Genomic DNA, 22,570 nt, shown 5'->3' on the forward strand with positions numbered 1-22,570 from the left:
AGAAAGTATTGACATTTTATAAAATGCTGTTGAAATGATGTGCAAAATGATGAAAGTTTTACCAATGTGCAAAATGATGGAAGTTTTACCAGTGTTTTTGACCTTACATAAAAATCAAGTCAAAATGAGCCATGAGCCTAAACAAGATGTAACTCCTTGTATTAGAAGATACAAGGAAAATCTTCCAGATCTGAGGCTTAGCAGAGGTCTTGGATATCATGTCCGAACCACAATGTAAATTAGAATACATCAGAAACAAAATTCTCACTGGGCAAAAAAAAAAAAAAAAAAAAAAAAAAAAAACCACCATTGGGAAGACATGAAGACAAACTACAGACTGGGCTCTGATATTTGCAGACAATGTAATTGGGAAATTGCAAAAAAAAAAAATAGGAAGAAACAGTTTAGTGAAGAGGATACAGATGGCAGATAAGTTGGCGAAGTTGCTTGGTATCATCAGCCGTTCTAGAGGCCAGAGGGTAAAGATCTGTCTCTGCTGATGGTAAGCTTAACGATGTACATGCAGAATTATATGATCCAGCTTGTGTATTCTTTTTAAACATTTGAATAAAAAAATTGTGTTATAGAAAACAAAAACAAAACCACAAAAACTTGCACCTAAAATGCTATAACAGTTTTAGTTATTGGAGCTGCAAATTGGAGGCAACCTGCATGTCCTTTGACATGGGTGTGGCTTAATGAATTGTGGTACATCCATACTACAAAACTCCATTTGGCAACGAAAAGAAACAAACTTTTGTTACCTGCAGCAATGTGAATGGATTTGACTGAAAAAAAAAAGCCAATCTCAGAAGAGTTAGCTAATTTTGTTTGTAGAACATTCTTGAAAATGAGATGATGAAAACATTGCATTAGGGAACAGAATAGCATGTGCTCAACCAGTGGTTCTCAACCTGCCTAATTCTGGGACCCTTTAGCACAGTTTCTCATCTTGTGGTGACCCACAACCATAAAGTTATTTTCATTGCTACTTCATCACTGCAATTTTGCTACTGTTATGAATTGTAATGTAAATATCTGACGTGTAGGATATCTGATATGCAACCTCTATGAAAGGGTCATTTGACCTGCAAATGGGTCTGGGCCCACAGGTTGAGAACCACTATGTAATACTGACCTGAAATGTTACATTGGAGAAAAGTTGGCCAATATTTCTGCCACTGTTTAATGTGATTTCCCATAATTTGGCCTACAGTGATTCCAGGCTTTTCAAAGCTTAAAATGCAACTGTGGAAATTTTTTTATAGTAGTTTTGTGGGTTTTTTTCTATTGATATGATACAAGTAGATGTCCCTTCATGGGGTATTTGTCACATTCTAGATGCATCAAAGCAAATGAAATGTTTACAAAATAGTGTTGGAACAATTAGACATCTTAGCTACAACAATGAAGATGTGAGCTGGAACTCCCATTTGGCTGACAGAAGAAAGTTGACCTCATCCATTTCCTTGAGGGATCATTGTCAGCTTTCTTCAAAGAGGCAAAGCAACGTCTGCCTTACAACACAAAATTACTGGTTGGGGTTTATGGATAAAAGAGCAATGAAGACATAAGTACACACAAAAGTTTTTACATCAAAGTCCACCCAACTTTATCCCTAGCAGCCCCAAACTGGAAACAATCTGAATATTTATGCACTGCTTCCATGAATAAATTGAGTCTGCTCATGCAATAAGATACTGCCTCCGAGTAACAAGTAATAGGCTCTCAGAACATGCAATGGTGGGGATGATTCTCACATGGTTCTGTGCATTGTCAATGTCTTATTATAGCAGGCCATGCTAGGGCCGATATGCTGACATCTTTTCTTAGATTTAAATTCCTGTTCTACTGATGAGCGTCAGGTTTGTCTAGTCTGAAAATGCTTTCTTCTCTACAAATTATTTTCTCTAACACTGCCCAATTCCTCTAAACTGGATTTTTTTCTTTTTCCTCAAGATATAAGCCCCAGAACACATGCCTGCCCATGGACATTGCACTTTCATCCTTAGCAAAACAAACATCTTGGTTGCATTATCCTTCAAAAATATCCATGTTAGTTTTCCCATGAGAAATTGCTTTGCATGCATATATTCTGTGCACTGTTTTTATGAACTTTAGTGGATTTGTGCTATGGTATTGTTGTTGATTTAACCTTTTATCCAACAAACATTAAAATAATCTATATCCCAGTAACTGTTCTAGATTATAACGACAGCAAGTGGTTCACTGGGGTGAAAAAAACAAGAGCATCCTCCTCCTCTTCCTCCTCCTCCTCCTCCTCCTCATCATCATCATCATCAGCAGGACTCCTGTAAGGGTAGTCTGCGTGGGAGACCTAGCACAGGACAGAAGGATACAAGGTTCTCCAATGTCCTACTTTGTAATCTCTCAGTGCTGGTGTACAATCAGCTGAAGCCAAAGACAAAATATCTAGAAATAGATAAGTGAAATATTATATGCATGCAAATAAAACACAACCCAAATATATCATTGTCTATAGAAATGGAATTCTAAGATAGAAGCCTATCTTTGTCTTTAAAATTTGTGTTAGTCTTCTGAAACATGGCCCTGGCTGAGGTCTGCTGGGATACTCAGAACTCTGGTCATTGTTGTATGAAGGACTCTAACAGGACTGTTCACCCAGCCTAGATGCCAGAAGGTACTTGTGTAATTTCTTAAATATTTTAAAGTTCTTTTAAAATAATTAACTTATTATTGTCATGTGTATATGTGTGTACTTGAATGAGTTTATGTATACCTCATGCATTCAGGAGCCTGTGGAGCAGAAGACATTTGGTTCTCCAGAACTGGAGTGAAAGGTGGTTGTGAGCCACCCTGTGGGTGCTAGGAACCCAACCCCAGTTCTCTCCAACAGCATCAAGTCCTCTTAACTACTGAGCCATTTCTCTCACCCCTCTTAATTTTTTTTTCAAACATGCAGCTGAACTATATAGCATGGAAATTCCTCTGGTGCCCCCAAAGAAAGAGGTCACAAGAACAACATGTTAAGAAGTTGGGAGAATACAGAAAAAGCACCAGTAAGTTGAAATATAGGTAGTCACTGGGCACTAGAACTGGAATTCTGAGGACAAGAGTCTGGAGTACCTGTTACTGAAAAGTATTGCCAAAGAAGGGATGCTCCATAAAGAAACATGGGCTCCTCCAGGAAGTAGACACAGGCAAAAGGGAATCGAAAACCAGGGAGACAAAACTAACAGGTCCAGGGGAGCATAAGGGAAGGAGGAATACAGACAGGCATGCTTTAACCAAAGGCATCTGAGAGATCATTATGGTGACATGGAAGGCTGAGCATAGACATGGTGTGACCAGGACAGAGAAGTGGTGTTTCTCAGTGGTATTTCTTTCAATGGAGAAGTTGCCTCAGTGTTTTAGGTGGCGTCTTCTCTGTGGTCCATTCTCAAGAAACTCTTAGAAGCTCATGTCGAAGACACACTCTCTTCTTAAGTGTCTGCTTTGATTTTCATATTTGAGACACTTCTGTCTGCAAGATATTATTGCAATACTATGAGGTAGAGATCTAATTTTAACTTTTGATATCTTTTCTTCTTACTTGTTCATTGACAAGTCTATCATTTCTTTCCTTATTTGGTATCCCAGCTCAGACAGAGCTGCTTTAAATGGAGCTCATGAGTGCTTGTGTGTGTGTGTGTGTGTGTGTGTGTGTGTGTGTGTGTGTGTGTGTGTGTGTGTGTTGGGTGTACGTGTGACTGCACATGCTCATTTGTGTATGTGTACATAGATGTTCATCTCTCAATAGTAACAACTAGCATCCCCTATATGTAATGAATATTTTCAAGTAGAAAATATAAGCTATGTGCATGAAAGGAAGCCAACTGACACATCTAAAGAAAGGTGTTGCCTTTTGTGGGAAGAATGTGGCCTTTAGGATTAGGTAGACTAGGATTATCACCATGTTAAGTGTGAGAAACCAGACCTGCTTTATTAGACTAACGGAGAAAGCAGAGCAGACATCATCAGATTGTTCTGATATATATATTTGTCCACTCAACAAATATGTCCATAGTGCTTCCCACTGTACTATGAACTTGAGTCTCATCTTTGTTGCCTATCTTTGAGACCTAGCTTCAAGGAGTCTGAGCTCATCTGTGCTTGTACAAATAGAAAATGGTGGTTGCCAAGCCGAAGTGCTGCCTGGGGCCACAGCCTCTGCTGCTCAGCCACTATCAGCTACATGGCATGCTTCTGTAGATAGTAATCCCTGTTGACCTGAGGCTTTGCTTACTTTACTTTTGGTACCCAGGGGCCAACCATATTCTGAAAACAGTAAATAGGAAACTCCTGAATACTTTATACATTTTTAACTGTGTGTCATTTCAAGGAATTGGGCAAAATCTATCACCACCCAATCCTATCCCTCCAAGAACATAAACCATCCCTTTGTCCTATGTATCCACAGAGTATACCTCATCAACCCCCTGTTTGCTTAGTACCTATGTGCCATCATATTTGACTCCTAGTGTTTGTGTATTCTTGCTACATAATAATTTTTTCAATTAATAATAACACCAAACAACAAAGGTGTCATGGAAGCTCTTGTTAACTTCTTACTGTGCCTAACTGAAATATTGGATATTATAGATGTATAAGCGTAAAAAAAAAACCCCACAAAGTGTAAGGTGTGACTCTAACCATACTTTGAGCCATTTGCTGGAGATTTGGGGGCAAATTTTTCATGGATAAGGAATAACTGTGTAGATACATGTATATATCTTATGTATATTGTCATGACTGGCACAATTTGTAGATGGAATTTGAATTTTAAGAAATAATAGATTTGTCCTTAGAAAAGTCTCTCTCTCTTTTTCTCTCTCTCTCTCTCTCTCTCTCTCTCTCTCTCTCTCTCTCTCTCTCTCTCTCTCCCAGCCACGGATGCCAAGGCATGGGAAGGCAGACCAAAGCCCTGCTTCTTTGGAACTGTTTTTTGTGAGCAACCCTCAGTCTTCCTAATTATCTTGCCACATCATAATGAGTGCATCTACTGTGAGGACCACTGTGTCCATTTGGCAGTTTGGGGCCTTCTTTTTTGCCTACAATGACAATCAAGGAATGAATGACATTTTGCAGTTTCCCACCCTCCTGTCGCCCAGGAATGAGTAAGTGGGGGTCTAAAAAGGAGTAGTTTTTAGGAACACGTGCTTTGGGTTGGACCACCCTGGGTTTGCATTCCATTCTGTCCCGTTAACGTCTGACCAGTATGCAGCCCCGCTTCAGTTTTCTCATCTACAAAATAAGGATGGGAGTAGGCACCTCAAAACCCTGTGGAGGGCATTCACTGGGTAATGATGGGTACTGCAGGCACCATGGAATTTCCTTTAGACTACACGGAGAACTGTCACCTCTTCTTGCTTAATGCTGTCCTCTGTCTTTTGGTCTTTTTAGATGTATTTTATGAAACAATAACATCCTGGATTAAAATATTGTCTTGCACTGGGCGATTAAAGTCAGAAAACATACTGTTCTGAAAATTTAAGTATGGTGATTTTTAAAGTTTGTTTTTTTTTCCTACAGAAGTAAGGTAGCAATGCAACCCAGAACAAGTTTAATCCATGTAAAGATGATGTTAGTTTTCAATTTCAGTATTTTACCACTAATAGTAATTCTTTTTTTTTTTTTTGAGCAAACCATATCTACTGCACTCCAGCCCCCCCACCCCAATCTCATAAAGAGCAGGGTTTATTTTTAGAAAGTACGTAAGAAAAGAAACAATAGACTTATAAAAGGGCTGGACTAAATCTCCAGCTGGATAAGCCAGCCCCCGACCGGTGCAGTGCTTGGCGGGAATCCATTGTTCAAGGGTTAATTTACAGAACAAAGTTTGAATTTCCCCCCACATAACCACCCTTGGGAACTACTGTGTTATTTTTTTTTTTCCTCTCTAAAATAATCACACAGCGAAAGGAAGTCAAGGAAGCAAAGGAAGTCGAGAAAGGGATAGGTAAAGGTGAAGTCGATACTCAAGTAACATTTTGGTTTCCGAAGTAGAAAGAACAGAGAATTTTCCGCAGCTTGTTTGAACAGCTCAAACTTTGAGCTCCCTGCCAAGGAGCCCAGCCGAAACTGTCAAGCCTGATGTCTCTCCATGAAAATCCTGGAGACTCGGGATAAGGGGAAGACTGTGGAGCCTTCAAATAAATCACTCTTTCAATTTTCCCCGTGTTGATTTCCACAGGAAGCAAAAGTGGGAACTGTAGCCGGCAGCGAGCAATTGTCTCGTTAGAACCCTCCCTAGTCGGTTTATCTGGGTCTGAGATCGGTAAGGTTTTTTTTTTCCTTTTTCTTTTCCTCCCCCCCCCCGTCCCCCCCAAAAGGCCCCTTGGCTTCTGAGAGATTCATTCCGGAAAGCAAAAAAAAAAAAAAGAAAAAAAAATGGATGGAAAGAAAGTGAAAAATTACTTCTAACATCAAGTGCTTACACACCTTCAGATTTAGTTTTTCATGCAGAAGACTTCTCATTTCTCTACCTAGTGGTTTATGCATGAGAACGGAAAGCTCATTTTATAAAGGGGGAAAGACAGATCAAACATAGAAGAAACTGCCTTCACGGGGAGGGGCGGGGCTGCCTCGGTGGCGAGTCTGCCTCCTGCACAGCCCCTTCCCCTGGTGGCAGTCCCTTCCCCTGGTGACATCAAGGGAGCAGCGGCAGCTCAGCCTTCAGGCCTGCACCCCTCCTCGCTTGCCTGCTCCAGGTTACAAAAGCGGGGCAGATTTCCATAGAGGCAACTGCGGGAACACACAGCCTGTCACTTGAGGAAGAACAGTGTTTAAAACTTTACCGTCAGACGGGACCTGCAGCACAACATACATGATTAATAAAAAAGAAGCTGGGAATCAGAACGGCTACAGGCAGTGAAGGCTTTGTTAAGGAGATATGATATTAAATTCCAGCAAAACGGTATAGGAGTCTCACCTTACATGAAGAGATGATCAGAACAGGGTAATTGGAAATCAACAGAAGTGGCCCTAACTGATGGCATTACTTTTCTTTTGTAAGCAGATCTCCACTACATTTTTTTTTTTTAAATAGGAAAGAAAACATCCCGCTTTACTGAAAAAGGCAGAATATTAGAAAAGGACCCATGGAAGAAAGGATTTGCTGTGCATATTTTTCCACAGTTTAAGTGGAGAGCAGTCCGTCAGATATATGCTCATGCCAAAGAGTAACCCACCGCATGTCCAGTCCCAGCACATTATCAGGACATCTGCTGTGTTCCACAGTCCCCTTTCCTTTCTGTTTTCACCAGCAGCAGCAGCAGCAGCAGCAGCAGCCTGGACCTCAGCAGAAGGACCTGGGCTTTCTTTCCAACACTAACATAAAAGCACATTTGAATTTTTGCATTTAATTTACTTTTTAAAAACTTTGGCATACTTATGCCTAAAAACAAGGCTCTTTAACTTTACTTCCTTTTCCCATCACCTGGGGTCATTGGCTTTCAGGCATCTTGCTTAAAAAAAAAAAAATCAAAGAAGAGGCCATTTTTGATAAACGTATATTTGTTTCTATGTGAGATCTAAAATTTTGAGAGAAGTCAAGCCTTGAGGTTAGAACAAAACTAAATATCACGATTGAAATGTGAGAAAAATCCTACAGAGCAGAAATTTGAGACTTAAAGGTAGCATAGGATCATCAGGAAGGACAATGACTGCTTCCTTGTTAAGCCTGATGCTCCTTCCAGGTGTCTGCTAAACAATTTGTTCCAAGGGGAACTACCACAAGGAAAACAGGGCTCTGCCTGCCTCCTCCTCCTCATAACTCAATGATGTTTTTACCATGAGTTCTTTATGGGGCATCCATGAGGAGTGTACTCTGAGAATAGTTTAATCCCACCACCCTCAATTATATACTTCCTTTAACTAGGGCCTGCCCCCCTCCTTCTCCCTACTTGGGGTGTTGTTTAACAAAAAAGCATGTGTTAACAGATAGGACCGAAAGGGCAACAAACCTCTCTCCGCTCAACGTTAAAACTTGCAAACAGAAATGGTAAGGCACCAAAATGGCCACAGAGAGGGCAGAATGGATGTTGATGGACCAGGGAGGGCTGCCCATCACCCACCTCCTGCCATTATCAGTACAACACCTGATGACCTAAGAGATGCTACCTGTGAGAGAAAAACTACAGAAACAACCAACTTTTTATTAAACAGCCCATTTTAGAGCTTAAATCATTAGACTACATCTATATGGACTCTTCTGAGGGACTGTCTGAGAAAAATAATGGATTGTCTGCAAACTTTTGTCTTGACTATTTCTTGCCTCCAGAGAGTTGTGCTCTTTAATTATTAAAGTGTGGTATTAATGAATCATGCAATCCTGGAAGGAAAACTAGTTCTATCATTGCACATGAAAGGCAAAATTTAGCATCTAGAGTATAGTGCATATAGACTACAGATGTACTTGCATCCACCTTCTAAGCAGCTAGCACCCCCAGCTTCCCCGCCCCCCCTTCCCTCATTTACAGCTGCTCGATCTGCAAGAATGTGCAGAAGTAAATTTATCTGAAATGGCCACTATTGTTCTTGATTCTGATTTGATTCCAAAAAAGCCAAATAATAGAAAGCATTTTGAACATCTATCTTGTGCACCTGTTGTGCACATTCTGAAGCTGCGATGATTTCCATTTACGTCAGATCTCTTGACATGCCTTTCATGCACCACAGTGCTGCTTTGCTCAACACAAATCCAGGATGCTAGAAACCAATGCTTTTCTTACTTTATTGACAAAATGGCAATGGCAAATGCTACTGAATGATGAGATGGCGCTGCATGGAAACAGGGGCATAGCAACCTAACTGCTAGGCCAGGAGTGTTTAGCTCACATGACTATATTTCAAACAGTTTGAAGGCACTCAATAAAAATATAAGATGTTGGCATTGTTAATGATGCTTCTCCCTCAGCAAGCCCTAAGATATTTGTAGATTCACCTTTTCTCTTGTTGCTTTTGGTCTTAGAATCTCGGAGGTTTGAACTGTTTTTCTGCTCAAAACAGGGGGTTTGTGTAGGGGGTGTTTTTGTTTGGTTGTTTTTCTTTTTCTTATCAACTCCAGAAGGCCTGGGGTAATGCACCTCCACTGGTAACCTGACTACCATCACCCTAATTTGCATTTCACAGTATGGCCCTGACAGTCCCTTCTACATGTTCCTACTAGATTGTTTTACCAGTGACATCATAACTCCATGAGGATGCACTTGCCAAGAGATGTTGGTTGTGAGGCTCTTTTGGTGATGTGACTTCTAGCTACACCTGCACAGTAGCAGGGTCACGTAGGGTTTGTGATTAGAGAACATCCAAGCCCCCTTAGCTGCCTTTGGAATTTGTTAATGAGTATCAAGCAATGAATGAAGCCCCATAAATGTTCCTCATGCCAAGTATAAATGATCAATGCACAAAGGTAAAGCCGTTACAGACTTTGTGTATCTCTTTAAGATAAAACATGCTGGACTCCATTGGCAGCATTAACGAAAGATACTGCTTTTAAAGTTGACTCCCCGAGACTTGGTCTAAGCAGGACATTTTCAGAATAACTCAGGCTCCGTCATGATGTGTGTACCCATGCACCTTTCCCTGTCCTAAACAGAAAGTCTGCCAGGTTCTGGCTGAATGTCTATGAAAGGTCTGGACCCTGGTAAGGAATCAATCTGCTCTGTTTCTGAGCAGCTATGGAGGCAAGGATTCCTATGTAGTCAGTTGAAATCTGAAGCAGCACCAGGCAAGGTACAGGAAAAACAATGCCAGCCACAGCCACTTTCTGAGCCAGGACCTGTGCACTGACATTGGCCCATGCTTGCTTTAACACCCTGCTGTTAGGTCTTGAAATCTTCCTTCTTCCTGGAACAAAGTGTCCTACTTTGGTTTCTACTATTTCAATTAAACACTACAACCAAAAGTAACTTGGGGAGGAAAGAGTTTATTTCATCTCTCAACTCCCAGATCATACCTCACCACTGAGGGAATTCAAGGTAGGGACTCAAGGCAGGCAGCTAGAGGCAGGAACTGAACAAGACATGGAAGACCACTGCTTTCTGGCTTGCTCCTCATGATTTGCTCACCTTGCTTTCTTATACAGCTCAGGACCACCTGCCCAGGGGTGGTACCACCCTCAGTGGGCAGGACCTTCAGTATCAGTCATCAATCAAGAAAGTGCCCTACATACTTGCTGTCTTAGTCAGGGTTTCTATTGCTGCGATGATGAAACACCATGACCAAAAAGCAAATAGGGGAGGAAAGGGTTTATTCAGTTTACACTTCCATATTGCTGTTCATCACTGAAGGAAGTCAGGACAGGAACTCAAACAGGGCAGGAACCTGGAATCAGGAACTGATGCAGAGGCCATGGAGGGGTGCTGCTTACTGGCTTGCTTCCCATGACTTATTCAGCCTACCTTCATATAGAACCCAGGTCCACCAGCCCAGGGATGGCACCACCCACCATGGGCTGGGCCCTCCCCATTGATCACTAAATAAGAAAATGCCTTACAGCTGGATATCATGGAGGCATTTCCTCAGCTGAGGCTCCTTCCTCTCTGATGCCTCTAGCTTTTGTCAAGTTGACACACAAAATCAGCAAGTACCCTTGCCTACAGGCCTATTTGATGGAGTAATTTTCTCAGCTGAGGTTCTCTCTTTCTACATGATCCCAGCTTTGAGTCAAGTCTAACCAGCCCACAGGGGTCCCATGGTTTCATTTTGGACTGGGTTTCAGACTTTGCAGCTGATCCTAACTGAAGGTATGTTTTACAGTTGGGAGACTGATTGAAAAAAAAAAAAAAAAAAAAAACTTCTGCATTTTTTTTATGGAGGGTGTCATCAAAATATTTCATCTTTTTGGGTTTTATTTGCAGAGTGGATTTTCTAGGCTTCCGTATGTTTTATTCATTCCTTTGGCCCAGCCCTCTTTTTCTCTTCATTCATTTGGAAAAGAGTAGAGATGCCATTTGAAACTTGAGGAAGGCAGTATTTCTGGCCTTCAACATTCCTCAGCTTCTCAACCCTTTGGCTTTGAAATATTAATTCAAGTCCTGCCTTGTTAATCAAAAATAGAGGATGGATTGTAACTAAATCAGTCAGTCAAAGTTTGCCACCAGCTTGAAGTTAGATAGTTGGTTTTATTTCTATGCTTGCTTCTTAGTGGCTCAAGACCTTTGGAAATGACAGCCACCTTTATCTTTCCACATTTGCCAAATGAGGGTACCCACATCTGACCCGCGCATGGGGGACTCAGCGCACTTGGAATGAGAGCGCTGTGGAGTCAACCCTGGGGCTTTGCTGAGTTTCCATGCAGGTTCCTGAGGTACCAGCCTGGAGCAGAGTTCTGTCCCCACCCTTGGTACCTAAGAACACAGAAGGAAGTCATCACATTTTTTGTCAGACAGAGATCCCATTGTAAATACCCCGGGCTCATCCTTCATGAATGACTGCGTTCTGAGAACTGTGCAGCACTACATCGTTGTCATCAATGAAGAGCAAAGAAAGTTCTGGACCCTTGAGAGACCTCTTAACCTGAGTTTTTTAAAGGTTTAGCAGTCAACTTTGGGCAAATGGTCCCAGATCAAGTGCAAAGTGACCCCAGCTAGAGCCAGGAGGGTTTGCAGAGGGCATCGGGGGATCAATGGATGAAGGTGGACTGCAAGAGTCCTCTGCCCCATAAATCATGTCCCCCCAAAACGGATGCCAGGCGTGGCTCCAGATAACAAAAAGAACTGCAGGGATGGGGTGATTGAACTCCTGATTCCAAGGATGCTGTCATAATTTTTATGGAATGTGAATGTTCTACTCCCATTTGAAAGCCCACCTTGACAGTGTGACAGAAACAAGTTAAGTGGTCATAGTTGTCAAAAGTTTCTTATTATGATCAAGGCCATTGTGAATTTTATTGTTTCACAGCTTCAACTCAACTTTTCTTCCACCAGTTAGTTACTAAAACTAAGCTATCATGAAATTATCTTGTCTTTTACTAACGAAAAAATAAGTGTTATTTAAATGATCAAATACATGAAGGTATTTGAAATTATATTTACGTAGAAAGTATTATCATTATCATTGTAGACGTAAGTTGCAATGTTCAGGTTCAAGGGGAGAGTCATTGCATTAATCTGAATGTAAGAAGTAAAAATGACCAGAAATTTTAATGCCATATTTTTCTGAGTAAATCTGAATGAAAATTCTCTGAGGTACTGCTTGTTAAGCAAACCCTTGACTTGTATTTCAGATGTATGGTAGTCAGTGTCCAGGGTCTGTAATTTGACTTTGGGGTTCTCTGACTGGTGGTTGGAGGGTTTCTCAGATGTGAGCATGTACTTGCAAGAGTGGATTCTTGACCAAATGCATTCATATTCAAGAAAGCAGCTCACTTACTTCCCTGTAGAGATGGAGCAACTCATTGGAGAACTGTCTTTCTTGCCAGCCTGGCCCCTTTGATTTCCTTCCGGGCTTATGATGTAGAAAGTGTGCTGCATGTCTGGATGCATTCTGGATGTGGCCGAGTCAATGCTTTGGGTGTCCGGGACAGCCTCATAGTCAGGACACTACTAACTGCTGATCAGTTCAGCTCACAGCAGAGGTGGGTTTCCCTCACAACACCATTCCTAAGCAATAGCATATGAACATTGTCTCAATCAGTATGTTTTGAGAATAGGTTGCATGAATGCCGGCCTTGGGCTGTAGCTCATTAGTAGTACAACCTGTTTAACATGTGCAAGGCCATGGATTGAATCCTTGGCATCAGGAAAGGGGGTAAGGGTAGGGATAGTTAGTTGCATGTAGTCTGGTGTCAAATATACAAATATATCCTTGTGTACAACTATGGGTTTTTGAAGAATTGTTCCTCCTATAAGGAGAGAAAAGAGTCATACTTTTCTAGAAAATATTAATTTCATGTGTGGAATCAGTTGGCAGGAATGAGGTATTTTTACTGCCTTAGTCAGAATACAGACATGTGGTATTATGAAGAATGTTAAATTCAGACATACAAAAAGTTTATCAAAGAAAAAAGTGAGAGGGAATAGAGAACAGCACATGAGATACCCAACACACAGTGTTCAAATCTCCTCTTTTGGCTACACCCACACACACACACACACATTCAGGAACACATACTCAGATATACATACACATAATCAGATGCATACAAATGCTTAGAGACACACATACACAGATATACATACACTTAGAGACAGGCAGACAAACTTTCACACACTCAAACACACACACAGAAATATATACACATACTCACACACACAGATATATACCTACATACTCAGAGACAAACACAATCAGATATACATACACACACTCAGAGACACACACACAGATAAACACACACACTCATACAGATAGATATCTATATCTTTATAGATATAGATATAGGAATATATACACACACACTCAGAGTCAGAGACACATACACAGATACACACACACACTATATATATATATATATATATATATATATATATATATATATATATATACACACACACACACACTCAGACATACACACACATTCAGACATACACACACTCAGATACAAAGAGATTCACACACACACACACACACACACACACACACACACTGAGATACACTCAGATGTACATACACTCACTCAAAGACACACACACACACACACACACACACACACACACACATACAGACACACACTTCAGAATACAGACTGAGCACTGCATAGTGTTGAACTCTTTTTGCCTCTAATTACTGTCCCTGTAGACCGGAATAATAAGAAAGATAGAAAAAGAGGTCCACTGATCCCTCCTCTGGAGTATGGGAAGTCCAAGAGGATGGTACTGGCAAGGGCCTTTGCTGCTTCAATGCATAGAGAGTATTGGAAGGAGAACAGGCAGGTGCTCTGAAAAGACCAGCGTAGACCCTCTGCCTTACATGGAGCAACACAGAGGCTCATCTAGTCCTATGAGGGCAGGAACTCCCTCCCTTTCAATGATCCAATCACCTCTTCAAGGTCCCACCGCCACCATGTTGCACCTAAATTTCAATGTGTGATTTTGAATAGAGACAAACTATAGCAAGGTACTTATTAGCTCACACTGCATGTCTTTTAGTTTTCATGAATCTGGGTATGTTTATTAAACTCAGAACATTCCAAAAAGAGGCCAGTATCATCTGCATATAATATTTGTTTTTATTTTGTGATGAGTGACAGAATACCTATGGTTAAAATCGGCAGATAGAATTACCTCAACACTGACATATTAACTTACACAGATATTCCCATTAAGTAAAAGTCCTTTCTCTCTGAAATCTTCTCTCAGGTGATCTCCCATAGACAAAGAGAAATGGCCATTTTCACATTTTTATGCTGTCTACTTTGTTTAGCTGCTGGCACATGGCAGAATGCTGATCAATTGCTAATCAAATCTGTTCCACTTCCTCTTCTAACTTTCTTTGTCATTGTCCATCCCTTCCTTCCATCTGTTTGCCTTTTAGGAAAGAGAAAATATGCACACCCACCATGCCCCAATAGCCGTGTTATTAAAATGTCACTTGCCTGGTTGCTTTAATTTTTACTTTACTGAAAAGCAGAGTGTTGCATGACACAAGATATTGGTTTCTATGAATCTCAGAAAGATGTCGGCTTCCCAGGTGGAAAACATATATCTTGGGAAGGTGTTTCTTGCCAACAAAACTGTCTCTTTGGAGCTTTCATCAAAGTGTTCAGAGACTGCCCCAGATGAGAAACAGAAGAAATATTTCCAGATGATCCCATGATTGTTTGGACACATCCTGAACTATGTGGAACAGACCTGCGTGCTTTTTCTCTCTCTCTCTCTCTCTCTCTTCTGTCCCCAGGTCAAATGGAAGTTTGAGCCTATAAAGGCAACCAAGGTGAACTCACTCATTCACACAACAGGGTAGATGGCACGCCACAGGGTGCCCTTGATGGTGCTCTGTCCACTCTAATTTTAAACATCCAAGCAATGGGAGTCCCACCACTTCCCTCGCAAGATTACCCTACAGTCTAATAGACCTCAGCATTAAGAAGATTTTCAATTGGTAATTGGTAATCAACCTAAATTTCCCTCTTCTTAATTTCATGCCATTACTCCAAACCCTATCCCCTTGTTCCACCTAGTTCCTCACCCTCATTAGTGTTTACATTCTCCAAATACTAATAAATAGCTGCAAAAGAAAAACAGCTGCCTCAATCATCTTGTAGAGAGACCGCAGACAGATTTTTTTTTAAATTTAACTCAGTTCTCACATACATACTTTTTCTTGAAAAGCCTTCCTTGATATTAAAAGATTCAAATATTTTTTCTCAATAAGCAAAACAAAAAGTCTATACATGGAGAGCACAGCAGTTTGTAATGGGCTAGAGGGGAATAAATGCATCCTTAATGTGGGCGAGTGATAATGGTATAGTTAGAGTCACCTTCTTTCGCCCTTCAGACACGAACAAACCCTTGAACCATTCGGGTAAAGTTTTTGTCCCCCAATGTAGTCTATTTTATACTCATTCTTCTACTACACATATATATTTAGTACTGTATCATATCAAATATCATATATGTAATTAGGTGCATTTTACTATTTAGTATATACAGTATTACTAAAACTTGTATCATCTTGTGGTTATACAAAACATTGCAAGCTGGTCTTTTCATAGGGATAAGCCTCTGTGTATGCTTTATTTATACCATGAATTGTTCTTTTCAAAGTTTAGACCATTTCACACATTTGGTTTAATGGTAGTGTCAAAAAGATATGTAGTTTAGCAGCAAACCTTCACATGGTTTTGTTTTAGAAGTTGAGATTTCCATTCAACTGCCTTCAATTGTCCCAAGCTTTTTCTTTTATGGCCATTTCAGAAATAATGAGGCCTCACTGTTCCTGCTGCTCAATCTAGATTCTTTTAGTAGTGGCTTGAGTCTGCCTGGATCCTTCAGTGATGTGCCACTCTCGGTTCTTCTGTGTGTTGTCATGAGCTTTAAGTCAGTTTTCTGTTGACATCCAACCTGATGCATGCTTTATAAGACTAACCATGACAGAGGAGCAAAGCAGCCTTGGGTATCTTTGGGGAAGTTATCCTATGAACTACATCCTAGAACATTTCATGTGATAACAGTGGTTCTCAACCTTCCTAATGCTGTGACCCTTTAATACAGTTCCTCATGTTGAGGTGACTCCCCCATCATAAAATTATTTCATTGCCACTTCATAACTGTAATTTTGCCACTATTAGGAAATTTAATGTAAACATCTGACATACAGGATCTCTGATATGGGGGTCACGACCTACAGGTTAGGAACCACTATGCTATAACATGGCAGCCTTTGGCTCCAAGGTAGGGGCATTCCTGGTGTTTATTTCATCTTCCAGAAACTTCTGATAGAAATCCTGAAAATTTGCAACCGTTATCAGATTCAACAACCCTTCTGTCTTAATGCATGAGCAAAGACTAAGTGAGCATTCATTCTCTCTATTTTTTTCCTTCCTTAGGCTAAGTGGTAGAAGGTCTAGAATGTTACAGCAATTTCTAAGAATTTCTTGTTCACATGTTTTTGGCATCACGACGCTCTTTTAAGTTGAAAACAACTGAAATAAACTTTAGCCAACTTAAGCATAAGGGAGGGAATTGGCTGAGATAGGCCCTGGCATTTCAAAGAACACAACATGAGTTGACCAAACAGGTCTATGAAAGGAGAAGGAGCGGGCCAGCTTCTAGCTTCTTGGAACAAATGTAAAATGTCTGCGTCTTCTGCCATGTCACTGAACACACCCTGTTCCAACAACTCCAGCAAGCCAGTTTCTATGTTTATGTTCTAAAGTCTCAGGATAGAGACATTGGCTCTGTTTGGGCCCCCATTGAGCCTGGTGCATAAACTAGACTATAGAGAGCAGACATTGGCAATACAATTGGGCCCACTTTTGTGTGCTAAATACCCCTTTCAGAGAGGGGGAACTTGCTGGGAGAAATCCATACAGCAGGGACATCTGATTCTCTGGATTTGAAGTTACATTACACAGAGCTATTGAGAAGTTTAACTTGTCTTGTGCAATCAGTTTTCATTTGGTGCACCTTTCCTGTCTTTTGTTTGTTTCTGGTTTTGTTTTTTTTTTTTCTGAGATTGACATATGCAGTTTCTAACTTTTTTTTTTTGAATCATCGAGCAAAGACATGGAGGTGAAAACCTGGAATCTTTCAGATGTAGCTGACCTTCAAAATCTCAGTCTCACTAGTACTTGTACATAAGACGAAAATATAATTGGCTTTCTGTGTTTTGGTTGTAGCTCATCTAGGCTTCTTCCCAAGCTCTCAATCAGTCATGAGTGAGGATAGGGAAGAGAAATTAATTAAATGTCCAATCAAGTTTTGAGCTGTCACGCCTGATAATTTCAACTTCTTAGTTGGTGTCCGTTCTTCTAATTGGATAAAATGTCCAGGCTCATGTTTTCTTCCTACACTCCTTCCATTCTTTAAGATGATATGCTGGAGGGTGGGGAAAGGTATTTGAAGTTTTGGAGCCTAGTGGCTATAGGAACAAATAAGGATTCTTCCATTCATAGAGTGTCCTTGTACCATTTTTAAATCTTGTCTCTTAATCTTTCTTTAAAAAAATTTAAACAATGATTTTATTTTATGTATATAGGTATTTTGCCTACATACATATCTGTGCACCACATTTATTCTTAGTGTCTGAGGAGTTCAGAAGAGGGTATTGGAGCCCCCGGAACTGGAGTTATGAACAGGCCATAAATCATCATTTGGGTGCTGGAGATTGAATCCAGGTCCTCTGAGAGATCAGCCAGTGTTCTTAAACACTGAGTTTCAGCCCCCAGTCTTATATTTAGGTAACCCAAATGGCCACTCATAAAATGACTTGAAATGAAGTAATTTTCAAAAGAGAGTCATATTGTGCATCAAGTAGGACTGGTAAGAATCTGACCCTTTATTTGGTCTTGGGCAGACTGACCATGGAAAACCAAGCAACTCTTCCTGTTCACAGAGGATCCATCTCTCTTTGTCTACAGGACACTGGCATTCTACCATACTTTCAGTCTGTGGTCTTGCATGGCTATTGTGCCTGGTAACAACAATACCTATGCTTTACAAAGCCAAGAGCAGCCACTGAAACTCAGACCAAGGGCCTCCCTCTATTTAATCACATGACAAGGGCAATCTTCAATTCCTGGAAACTTAGAAGACAGACTGAGACTACTCTTCCATTCTTAGAGAAGACCCTGTAAAGAATAACTATGCATCTTTAGGTCCTATCTATCCTGGACTTTAAAATTTGCTGGACATTCCCATGAAATACTGTAGTTTAAGATCATCTGCAGGCACAGGTAGGTAAGCTGTGGTTTGCAGGGCCTCTCACTACACACATTTGATGTGATTGATCAAGCACAAGCCACATTTTAAAGAGCAAAATTGGGTTTGATATTGTTCAAAAACTAGCTCTATCTAATCTTGCCCTAGTCACCTGAACTGTGGGAATTTTTCAAGGTTGTCTAATTATAAAGAAGCTATCTGAATGCTTCTTCGTAGAGCTAATGGATCTAAAATGTTGCCTCTTATTAGTACATACTTCTAAATACTGTGGTTCTTTTTCAAAATAAGACGGTCATGGTAGTCATCGTAAATGATCTTTTTATTGAATGTAATTATTTGTGTTGAGATAGTATGAACTGCTACAGTCTAAGACCTGGTGATGCTTTGAGGAATACTGCTAAAGAGTTTGTTCTTTTCAGTGGTACCTCACCAGAGCCCAGGACCTGGATTCTAGTTGGCATTTTCTTTAGTCACTGACTTTTACTGGCTTCACCTATGGAAATATAAAATGATGTCTATGTAACTGTTATGGGTTTAAAAAAAATAAGTTTATCTTTAGTTTTAGTGATAGGATGTTTTCTTTGTAACTGGGAAGTAGTTGCAGCATGTAAGTCAGCTGAGATTTTCATACTGACTCCTTCAGAGAATGTCATAATTCTTCTTCTGCCCCTTAGGACATTTTTTTAATTTTTTTTCTACATCAGGCCTTAGAATGTACAGGTTGTTATGATTGCAATGTCCTATTTAGACAGTTTAAACATACTATAGCAATTTCCTTGGGAAGCACACAGGCCGATGAAGAGGTCTAGGTGGTCTCTGGAGCCTACAGAGGAGGATCTGTGATTTTAGATCTCTTCACTCCCCCGCCCCTGGCCACCAAGTGTTGACCCCCCAGGCAGTATGAAGAGAGGAACTGTGGAATGCATGGGCCTTCTGTTCTCTCATCCAGGGCATTTTCCATTCACATGTCTCTTCACTGAACATCTTGACCATCACTTTCTTCAAGACTGACGGAACAATAGACAGGTTCTCTAAATTCTCTGCCTTTGGCCAGAATGTATATGAAGCTCTTGTTAGCTGCCCCCCTCATCCCCTTGTATTAGAACAGACTCAGATAATGAAATGTGCATGGATAGATAATGCTCATCACAAAACAAAGAGGAGCCAAATTCACGTACCACAAGGGATCCCATTACAGTTGTTGTCAACATTTCTTTCAACGAGTGTTTTAGTGCTTGAGGACACACGGAGGTGCCATGTTTATGGAACACATGAACTCAGGGGATGATGTGCTTCAGGCTTGGCAGATACCAGAGGGAGGGGTACACTATCCCATCTCGGGAGAATGCACTACTTCTTTCCTGAGTTCTCCAATGCCCCCAAAACTCATGGTTGCTTAAATCATATTGTAATAATTTTCTCTTGCAGAGAGAGTCCAAGTGAGCATATCAATTAATAGTATTCTGTTGCTCAGTACTAACCATTGGTGCATACTCCATATCTGGTAAACTAGAGTTTAGAATTGTCCGCTAGCTACATTTATCAACTTTTATCCTCAACATACTCTTTTGACTCTAGTTAAATGAATAATTAAGCCTCTTTCCATATTCTTCTGTATATGTGAACATTATTTTTAAATATTTATACACTTATGTGTCCTCAAAATATAAACATTTTTGTTTCCATATCTTACACTTTCATTTTTATATTTTAAATATTTGTATTTAAATTCTGATTTTTTAATAAGAAAGCATTCTTGCTTAATAGCTCTTAATTTAAAGAAAATTTATGTAGCACTTGGTACCAAGAGTCCCTAAAATTTCAATAAGTGGCCCTTAGAAACACATGAGTCGGACAAAAACCAAATTTGTGTGTTGTTATCATTAGTAGCTATGAAATAACCATGTAGCACCCAGAGTCAGGCTACAGCCAAAAGACACACATTAGTGTTAACCACCCATCTTTGAAGCTCAGCCTTCAAGACAGGCCTGGCCTTGCCATGTTCTTCTTCCTACATGGGGACACCGACACATCACATGACCATCTGTCTTCACATTCAGGTTGCAGTTTCTCCAATGCCTTCAACGTCTGCTTGGTTCTTCAGTTTTCCTTACATGAGAACCTAGTAGGGAGCCTCTTCACCAACGACTGAGCTGTTGGTGTGTCTCGTCCCCACCCAAGGCTCCTGGTTAGCTAGGGAGGTAGAGTTCAAGCCTGGAGGTATTGCAGCACCAACACCATGTTCTGCAGGGGCAAAGAGCTCACCACTGAATGTCCTCGACACATCAGGAAGTGCCCTTGGGCAGAAGGCTGCAATATTTGAGATTTCTGAAAATTCATTTCTGACCCTGTACCAAGTTATATGACATGATCTATTTTGTGTTTGCTTTGGGGGAGGGAGTAAAGTCCCTGTGAAGCTGTTTAGTATTTCTACCCATTCATCCATCTCCTAGGTGGAATTACTTATGCAGAACTCCTGAGTCTGAATGAAGTTACTCCCTGCTCTCCTCTTAGGCAATTTATTTTTCATTTACTCTATATCCATTTTAACCAGTTTGCTATAATCTAATTTAGATTAATGATATGCCAATATGTAAACCAGGGAGAAACACATCTTTCGCTCACAACACCTTATGAATTGGTCAAGGGCAGTGACAGTTCCAAGGAGACATTTCGGACAGACTTGAAAACTGAGTTCCCAGGACTGCCAGCCCCCTGGCACTTTGCCATTGTGTCGCAAGCCTCTGAGAACATCACAGCAGGTTGTCCCTTGATCGCCAATCAAGGCTTCGAAAGGTGGGACAAGTTTAAGAAGAGCTTTGACACAGCAGCCTCTCCTGAGATGACTCCAAGTGAAGGTCATTGTTCAAAAGAGAGCCATATTGAGCAGCGACGCGGGCCAGCACCACAATGCATTGGAGGAAAAAAAGCCTACCAAAATGGTAAACAATCCAGTCCCCTCGGAAGATAGTCCTTATTTTATATTCTCCCTCTTTTTCTAAAATGGGCGATTGCTTTTCTGCCAAGGCGACTCAAAAGGGCCATGAAAGCTAAAGTCCTTCAAAGCTGTTAAACGCGTCTTCAAATTTACAATAAAAATCCAGCATGACAAATTTTCCAGTAAAACCTCTGGAGCATCAGAGCAGCCCTTAAACAATTTCCCTTTCAGTCAGTATTTTAGTATTCAACACCTTGAGGAAACATGGAGAGCCAATGTAGTGAGAAAAGCAAAACAAAACAAAAACCAAAATAGAGACAGAGGAGGAAAGTAAAAAAAAAAAAAAAAGAAAAAAGAAAAAACAAAAAACCAAAACCCCAAACCAAAAAAACAAAGCCTCATAATAACAAAGACAGTGGGGGGTGGGGTAGGGGGGTTGCAAACAGCCACAGGAGCAATTAAGCATATGCCAAAGTCAACAATTGGTTCGGGTTAGCCCCCGTTCTGCCCCGCAGGTAGAAGGCACACAGCACTCAGCTTGAGAGCAAATGGAAGGGAGAGAGAGTGAGAGAGAGAAAGAGGCGCAGGAAGTGTGAGAGCCAGGCACAGAGGCGATCCTGAGCCTCCAGACACACCACCAGCCATGCAAAGCGCCACATACCTTTCTGGCTTGCTGGTTCTGTCGGCTGAGACAAAGCAGTCCCATTCGCAGCGGGAGGCCAAATCAAAATGAAATTTTATTTAGTCTGCACTGTCCCCAGATTGGGTTTCAGAATGACTGCTTTAGGAGATAGCATGGATGTGGCTGATGCATGCTTTGCATATGAAACTGCAGTAGGAAAAGAAATCTACATAATCAAAAAAATCTGTGCTGTGTGTGTGTGTGTGTGTGTGTGTGTGTGTGTGTGTGTGTGTGACAAAAACCCTGGACTCCAGTGATTTCGCTGCTGTGTAGGCTTCAAGCAGGTCCTTTCAAGGTGAAATACACTTTCAAAAATCCTTAAGTGATATTATTGATGCATATTAGTACATCTATATTCCTTTAGTTTATGAGAATATGTAGTTTCCTGGATACAATTGTGGCACCTTGAAATAATTGATTTCTGTATATTTGTGAGCATATCAAAATTTGTATGAGAAAAAGAAATTGAATCTTTCAAACATGTGCAGATTATTTTGAGGAGGGTGGAGGGGCTTGTTCTGACGATTACTATACCCTCTGAGCCTTGATAAAATAAATTAAAAGCTTAAGTTTTAAGCAGCACTGAAACAGGCACTAAGAGCC

At 40.7% G+C, this 22,570-nt stretch overlaps 1 long non-coding RNA gene across 7 annotated transcripts in view; it reads right to left on the reverse strand.

The window, feature by feature from the left end:
* LOC128114775 (uncharacterized) overlaps positions 1-22,198 on the reverse strand; it is a 108,891-nt gene extending 86,693 nt beyond the window's left edge. For 3 of the 7 annotated variants that reach the window (XR_008219900.1, XR_008219899.1, XR_008219894.1), the window contains exon 1: positions 21,947-22,198. This is a non-coding gene — a long non-coding RNA (uncharacterized LOC128114775). The remainder of the gene's footprint in view (positions 1-21,946) is intronic. The other 4 variants (XR_008219897.1, XR_008219895.1, XR_008219896.1 and 1 more) reach the window with 4 other exon arrangements.
* Between the last annotated feature and the right edge of the window lie 372 nt (positions 22,199-22,570).

The sequence above is a fragment of the Peromyscus californicus genome, unplaced genomic scaffold (assembly GCF_007827085.1).
Source record: "Peromyscus californicus insignis strain IS unplaced genomic scaffold, ASM782708v3 Scaffold_19__1_contigs__length_69161282, whole genome shotgun sequence".
In the NCBI taxonomy this organism is placed as follows: Eukaryota; Metazoa; Chordata; class Mammalia; order Rodentia; family Cricetidae; genus Peromyscus; species Peromyscus californicus.